Here is a 9,006-nt window from a genome sequence, read left to right on the forward strand (position 1 = left end):
ATGGCGAAACATCAAACTTTGTGACGCCGCCACGGACACGCCCTTTAACGAAAACTCAAGTTCTTCGCAATTTAACATCTCTAAGACCTCTAGATCAGACTGACTGAAGATAATGTTGATATCATTAAATCTCTAGGAGGAGTTTGCTACAAGTAATTTCCTATTGCCAACAGGTGGCGCTGTGATTATAATAGAATATTGGCCTTCAGATGTGTTCAGGCCAGGACTCTTATCGAACATGTGAAGTTTGAGGCAAATCGGACATTTTATGGCTGAGTTATAACAAGTTTTATATCCATGGCGAGACCACGAAATTTGCCAGGCCGCCACGGACACACCCTTCAACGAAAACTCAAGATCTTCACAATTTAACATCGTTAAAGCCTTTTTATTAGACTGACCGATTTTGGTGTTGATCTGATTAAATCTTTTGGAGGAGTTTGTTGCAGAGTACAGCATGACACTTCCTGGTGCCAGCAGGTGGCGCTATGAGTAAAACTGAATATGGGCATGTAGATGTCATCAGGTCAGGAGTGTTATCACACATGTGAAGTTTGGGGCAGATCGGGCATTTTATGCCTGAGTTATAGCAACTTCCTTTTTCATGGCGAAGCATCGAAATTTGCCAGGCCGCCACGGACACGCCCTCCGATGAAAACTCTAGATCTTCGCAATTTAACGTCACAAAGGGCTTTAGATTAGACTCACCAAATTTGCCGTTGATCCGAATAAATCTCTAGGAGGAGTTCGTTCAAGTATGACGCCTGAAAATGGCAAAAATTACACAAATTTTGCTAAGAAAATTAAAAATAACCGACTTCCTGTTGGGTGCCAAATTTTGCTCCAAGAGGCTTTTTTGTAGGTATTGGTGAGCTACATGTGTGTACCGATTTTCGTGCATGTACGTGAATCACAACTGAAAGCGCACACCGCGGAACGTGTAAAGGTGGCGCTATCGAGCCATTTTGCCACACCCACTTCTGCAACCCATATAAGACGTAAATTTTCGCCAGGTCTGATGTGTGTGCGAAGTTTCATGAGTTTTCGGGTATGTCTAAGCCCTCAAAAATGCGATTCATTTTGGAGAAGAATAATAATAATAATAATTAAAGCTGCAAGCAGCGATGAACGGGCCCTCGCACCCGGGCTCACCGCCGACCATTGGCTTTAGGAAAACAGCAAACGGTGGGCAGTATGCTTTTAATACAGTAAATATAGGAGAAATATGTCATAAGTCACTTAAATGTGCCAAATTTCCCGCTGCCAGCTGGTGGCGCTATGCCTATAACTGATTATTGGCATGTAGATGTGTTCAGGCCAGCACTATTATCAAACATATGAAGTTTGGTGCAGATTGATTTTGGTATGTTTGAGTTAGTATATATGATATAATTTGCTGCCAACAGGTGGCGCTATGATAATATCTGAATATTGGTCTTTAGGTGTCTTCAGGCCAGGACTCTCACCAAACCTGTGAAGTTTGAGGCAGATCGGACATTTTATGGCTGAGTTATAACAACTTCTATGTCCATGGCGAAACATCAAACTTTGTCACGCCGCCACAGACACGCCCTTTAACGAAAACTCAAGATCTTCGCAATTTAACATCTCTAAGGCCTCTAGATCAGACTGACCAAATATAATGTTGATATCATTAAATCTCTAGGAGGAGTTTGATACAAGTCATTTCCTGTTGCCAACAGGTGGCGCTGTGATTATAATAGAATATTGGCCTTCAGATGTGTTCAGGCCAGGACTCTTATCTAATATGTGAAGTTTGAGGCAAATCGGACATTTTATGGCTGAGTTATAACAAGTTTTATATCCATGGCGAGACCTCGAAATTTGTCAGGCCGCCACGGACACGCCCTTTACCGAAAACTCAAGATCTTCACAATTTAACATCGCTACGGCCTTTATATTAGACTGACCGATTTTGGTGTTGATCTGAATAAATCTCTAGGAGGAGTTGGTTGTAGAGTACAGCATGACACTTCCTGTTGCCTGCAGGTGGCGCTATGACTATAACTGAATATGGGCATGTAGATGTCTTCAGGTCAGGAGTGTTATCACACATGTGAAGTTTGGGACAGATAGGACATTGTATGCCTGAGTTATAGCAACTTCCTTTTTCATGGCGAAACATCGAAATTTGCGAGGCCGCCACGGACACGCCCTCCGATGAAAACTCTAGATCTTCACAATTTAACGTCACAAAGGGCTTTAGAGTAGACTCAGCAAATTTGGCGTTGATCCGATTAAATCTGTAGGAGGAGTTCGTTCAAGTACGACACCTGAAAAAGGCAAAAATGACACAAATTTTGTTGAGAATATTAATATTAACCGACTTCCTGTTGGGTTCCGGATTTTGCTCCAAGAGGCTTTTTTGTAGGTTTTGGTGTGTTACATGTGTGTACCGATTTCCGTGCATGTACGTGAATCACAGCTGAAAGCGCACACCGCTGAACGTCTAAAGGTGGCGCTGTCGAGCCATTTTGCCACACCCACTTCTGAAACCCAAATCAGACGTAAATTTTCGCCAGGTTTGATGTGTGTGCAAAGTTTTGTGAGTTTTCGGGAATGTTTAGGTCCTCTAAAATGCGATTCACTTTGGAGAAGAAGAAGAATAATAATAATAATTAAAGCTGCGAGCAGCGATGAACGGGCCCTCGCACCCGGGCTCACCGCCGACCGGTGGCTTCAGGAAAACAGCAATCGGTGGGCAGTATGCTTTTAATACAGTAAATATAGAAAAAATATGTCATAAGTCATTTAAATGTGCCAAAATTGCTGCTGCCAGCTGGTGGCGCTATGCCTATAACTGATTATTGACATGTAGATGTGTTCAGGCCAGCACTATTATCAAACATATGAAGTTTGGTGCAGATTGACCTTGGTGTGTTTGAGTTAGTGAAATATATGAGATATCCTGCTGCCAACAGGTGGCGCTATGATAATATCTGAATATTGGTCTTTAGGTGTCTTCAGGCCAGGACTCTTACCAAACCTGTGAATTTTGTGGCAGATCAGACATTTTCAGGCTAAGTTATAACCACTTCTATGTCTATGCAGAAACATCAAACTTTGTCAGGCCACCACGGACATGCCCTTTAATGAAAACTCAAGATCTTCACAATTTAACATCTCTAAGGCCTCAAGATAAGACTGACCAAATATAATGTTGATTTAATTAAATGCAATCAATGCAAGGACTTCAGATAGATGCCAACTGTGAACCAGTATGCTACAAATAAGAACATGTAATTCATGATGATAGCAAAATGTTATTATTGCTTCCTTTATATCCACCACTTCTGCTTAAATGTCATTGTTACCTATCTGTACAATTTTTGTATAATATATTTTTGTATAAAATCAATTGTTGTCATAACTAAGAATCAATAAGGAAGACGGTGCCCAGTTGGCACATGCATTCACAGTAACCATCTGCTAGTTTGGATTTTAAGTTTACAGAATTGAAAGGGTTACACTTTAAAATCAACACACAGACACATACACACAAAATATAAAATGTTGCCATCCAGTTTCATTTGTTAAAATTAACTATATCAGTTAACATGACCAATAAATAAATAGCATTTATTAATGTTAATTAATATTAAGCTAAAAAAAGTATTCATATAAAGTTTATGTACTGTGAATTAACATGAACATGAACACAGTTCATGTGGGTGTACAGCAATACACAATAAAGTGCTCTATAAACGCTTCATTCTTTCAAAATATCTTTAAAAATCAAGTTGAGTATTTTAACGGGGTGATATATATATATATATATATATATATATATATATATATAACTGATCTTAAAATGATGGTTTTCAGATGTTTTGAAGAGATAACAGTAACGTTTGTTTTGTTGTCAAAGTTTGTCTTAATTTTTTATTATTATGATTTTATATTCAATAAATAACACTATGTAAATATTGTCTATCAATGAAGATAAATTGATCATGCTAAAAAGTTGTATTTTTTAAAATCTTTTGCTATGTGACTGAATAGGACAAGTTCATGGTACAGTTAAGTAAAAAATAAATAAAAAACAACAACTGCAAAAAATGAACAATGAAAGACTTAGTGACCCTTTATATTTTCTCAAAATATCAGACTCTCAAAGATCAGACATATTTATGTAATTACACTACATACAGTATGTGCATTTTGTTCAAAGATGGTCTGTAGGATGGCTCTCTACTCTGTCACCCTCTCTGCCTCTCACCCCTCCCCCCTGCAATAATGAGCTTCTCTGTGCCTGACTGAACGCACACACATACTGTAGAGACATTCACCAGAGTGACAGCAGGTTTCTGAGTTCTTTTTTAAATTTTCTTTAATTCATAGAAGCTTGTATACATTTTTTATTTCCAGCACTTGCTCAGAATGATTAGATCTCTGTGTGAAAAAAGTTTTAAAGAGTTTGGATGCTGCACTTTAAAGATATAAAAATATTTTTTACTATATCTTTAAAAAATCACCACGTCCACACCGTTCAAGATATCCAAAATCCGGTCGCAATTTAACATCTTCAGAATATTCTCTTCATGTTAAAAAAGTTTGGTGTGAACAGCTGGTTGTTCTTAGAAGTAGTGTGCATTTGTTTACAGCCTGATTTTTCCAAAAATCCACATTCAAATCAAAATAGCCGGCTTCCTGTTGGTCTCAGCTAATGAGTTTGATTTAGAAAGTTGTCCAAATTGATGAGATTAATATATGTACAGAGTTTAGTGACTGTAGGAAAAACTAACCCCCCAACTTTTGTCAAAAGATGGCGCTATAGAGTGCCTGCTCCACGCCCATTTATGACCTTTTGCCAGTGTCTAACTATCATAAATATTGATGTGTGTGTTGAGTTTCATGAAATTCTAAGCATGTTAACTGCCTCGAAAAGACAGGAATCTAATTTTAAAGTTTGACATGTTGCCATGGCAACAGCATTCGATTTATCATCGACCCCTTTACATATTCTTATCGGCCGTGTTTTGACATGATTTTGATGAAGTTTAAAGAAAATCGAGTAAAATTAAGAGGCTGATATCAAAGCATTTTGAAAATGACACACTTCCTGCTGCCAGTTGGTGGCGCTATAACTTTGACTCATAATAGTCACATTTATGGAATCGGCATCATACAAAGAACAAACTGGTGAAGTTTCATCAGAATCAGGCAATGTGGTCAACAGTTATTAGACACTTCCTGTTTCTCATTTCTCGCCATAACTTTGTCGCCTTGCCACGGCCAAACCGTTCGAGATATCAAAAATCTCCTCGCAATTTAGCGTCCCCAATGTCTTGAGATCATGCTGACCGAGTTTGGTGACAATCCCATGGAATTCCTGGGAGGAGTACGTTAAATTCCAGAGCATGCGCTTTTTAAACAGCCCTAAATATCTCACTTCCTGTTGCGTGGAGCCCATGACATAGAGTACAAAAGTTGTTTGGCTCAGTGAGATCTATATGTGTACCGAGTTTCATATCAATACATGCAAGTATGTGTGCGCAGTACATCAAGTTTTCAAACTGTGTTCCAGGGGGCGCTGTAGAGGCCCTGAACCACGCCCGGGTCCCAGCCTCTTTGGCGTCCTGATGGCCGCAGATTCCGACGTGTGTGCAAATTTTCAAGAGTTTTTAAGTATGTTAAGGCCCCCAAAAGTGCCCGGAAGGTTGAAAAAAAGAAAAAAAAAAAAAAAAAAAAAAAAAAAAAAAATAATAACCCTTAGAAGAACAATAGGGCCTTCGCCCTTTTGGGCTCGGGCCCTAATAATAATAATAAACGGAGCAGATTCAATAGGGTCCTCACACCATCGGTGCTCGGGCCCTAATAATAATTAAAGCTGCGAGCAGCGATGAACGGGCCCTCGCACCCGGGCTCACCGCCGACCGGTGGCTTCAGGAAAACAGCAATCGGTGGGCAGTATGCTTTTAATACAGTAAATATAGAAAAAATATGTCATAAGTCATTTAAATGTGCCAAAATTGCTGCTGCCAGCTGGTGGCGCTATGCCTATAACTGATTATTGACATGTAGATGTGTTCAGGCCAGCACTATTATCAAACATATGAAGTTTGGTGCAGATTGACCTTGGTGTGTTTGAGTTAGTGAAATATATGAGATATCCTGCTGCCAACAGGTGGCGCTATGATAATATCTGAATATTGGTCTTTAGGTGTCTTCAGGCCAGGACTCTTACCAAACCTGTGAATTTTGTGGCAGATCAGACATTTTCAGGCTAAGTTATAACCACTTCTATGTCTATGCAGAAACATCAAACTTTGTCAGGCCACCACGGACATGCCCTTTAATGAAAACTCAAGATCTTCACAATTTAACATCTCTAAGGCCTCAAGATCAGACTGACCAAATATAATGTTGATTTAATTAAATGCAATCAATGCAAGGACTTCAGATAGATGCCAACTGTGAACCAGTATGCTACAAATAAGAACATGTAATTCATGATGATAGCAAAATGTTATTATTGCTTCCTTTATATCCACCACTTCTGCTTAAATGTCATTGTTACCTATCTGTACAATTTTTGTATAATATATTTTTGTATAAAATCAATTGTTGTCATAACTAAGAATCAATAAGGAAGACGGTGCCCAGTTGGCACATGCATTCACAGTAACCATCTGCTAGTTTGGATTTTAAGTTTACAGAATTGAAAGGGTTACACTTTAAAATCAACACACAGACACATACACACAAAATATAAAATGTTGCCATCCAGTTTCATTTGTTAAAATTAACTATATCAGTTAACATGACCAATAAATAAATAGCATTTATTAATGTTAATTAATATTAAGCTAAAAAAAGTATTCATATAAAGTTTATGTACTGTGAATTAACATGAACATGAACACAGTTCATGTGGGTGTACAGCAATACACAATAAAGTGCTCTATAAACGCTTCATTCTTTCAAAATATCTTTAAAAATCAAGTTGAGTATTTTAACGGGGTGATACATATATATAACTGATCTTAAAATTATGGTTTTCAGATGTTTTGAAGAGATAACAGTAACGTTTGTTTTGTTGTCAAAGTTTGTCTTAATTTTTTATTATTATGATTTTATATTCAATAAATAACACTATGTAAATATTGTCTATCAATGAAGATAAATTGATCATGCTAAAAAGTTGTATTTTTTAAAATCTTTTGCTATGTGACTGAATAGGACAAGTTCATGGTACAGTTAAGTAAAAAATAAATAAAAAACAACAACTGCAAAAAATGAACAATGAAAGACTTAGTGACCCTTTATATTTTCTCAAAATATCAGACTCTCAAAGATCAGACATATTTATGTAATTACACTACATACAGTATGTGCATTTTGTTCAAAGATGGTCTGTAGGATGGCTCTCTACTCTGTCACCCTCTCTGCCTCTCACCCCTCCCCCCTGCAATAATGAGCTTCTCTGTGCCTGACTCAACGCACACACATACTGTAGAGACATTCACCAGAGTGACAGCAGGTTTCATGAGTTCTTTTTTAAATTTTCTTTAATTCATAGAAGCTTGTATACATTTTTTATTTCCAGCACTTGCTCAGAATGATTAGATCTCTGTGTGAAAAAAGTTTTAAAGAGTTTGGATGCTGCACTTTAAAGATATAAAAATATTTTTTACTATATCTTTAAAAAATCACCACGTCCACACCGTTCAAGATATCGAAAATCCGCTCGCAATTTAACATCTTCAGAATATTCTCTTCATGTTAAAAAAGTTTGGTGTGAACAGCTGGTTGTTCTTAGAAGTAGTGTGCATTTGTTTACAGCCTGATTTTTCCAAAAATCCACATTCAAATCAAAATAGCCGGCTTCCTGTTGGTCTCAGCTAATGAGTTTGATTTAGAAAGTTGTCCAAATTGATGAGATTAATATATGTACAGAGTTTAGTGACTGTAGGAAAAACTAACCCCCCAACTTTTGTCAAAAGATGGCGCTATAGAGTGCCTGCTCCACGCCCATTTATGACCTTTTGCCAGTGTCTAACTATCATAAATATTGATGTGTGTGTTGAGTTTCATGAAATTCTAAGCATGTTAACTGCCTCGAAAAGACAGGAATCTAATTTTAAAGTTTGACATGTTGCCATGGCAACAGCATTCGATTTATCATCGACCCCTTTACATATTCTTATCGGCCGTGTTTTGACATGATTTTGATGAAGTTTAAAGAAAATCGAGTAAAATTAAGAGGCTGATATCAAAGCATTTTGAAAATGACACACTTCCTGCTGCCAGTTGGTGGCGCTATAACTTTGACTCATAATAGTCACATTTATGGAATCGGCATCATACAACGAACAAACTGGTGAAGTTTCATCAGAATCAGGCAATGTGGTCAACAGTTATTAGACACTTCCTGTTTCTCATTTCTCGCCATAACTTTGTCGCCTTGCCACGGCCAAACCGTTCGAGATATCAAAAATCTCCTCGCAATTTAGCGTCCCCAATGTCTTGAGATCATGCTGACCGAGTTTGGTGACAATCCCATGGAATTCCTGGGAGGAGTACGTTAAATTCCAGAGCATGCGCTTTTTAAACAGCCCTAAATATCTCACTTCCTGTTGCGTGGAGCCCATGACATAGAGTACAAAAGTTGTTTGGCTCAGTGAGATCTATATGTGTACCGAGTTTCATATCAATACATGCAAGTATGTGTGCGCAGTACATCAAGTTTTCAAACTGTGTTCCAGGGGGCGCTGTAGAGGCCCTGAACCACGCCCGGGTCCCAGCCTCTTTGGCGTCCTGATGGCCGCAGATTCCGACGTGTGTGCAAATTTTCAAGAGTTTTTGAGTATGTTAAGGCCCCCAAAAGTGCCCGGAAGGTTGAAAAAAAGAAAAAAAAAAAAAAAAAAAAAAATAATAACCCTTAGAAGAACAATAGGGCCTTCGCCCTTTTGGGCTCGGGCCCTAATAAACGAAGCAGATCCAATAGGGTCCTCACACCATCGGTGCTCGGGCCCTAATAAA

The sequence above is a fragment of the Garra rufa genome, chromosome 5 (genome assembly GCF_049309525.1).
Source record: "Garra rufa chromosome 5, GarRuf1.0, whole genome shotgun sequence".
In the NCBI taxonomy this organism is placed as follows: Eukaryota; Metazoa; Chordata; class Actinopteri; order Cypriniformes; family Cyprinidae; genus Garra; species Garra rufa.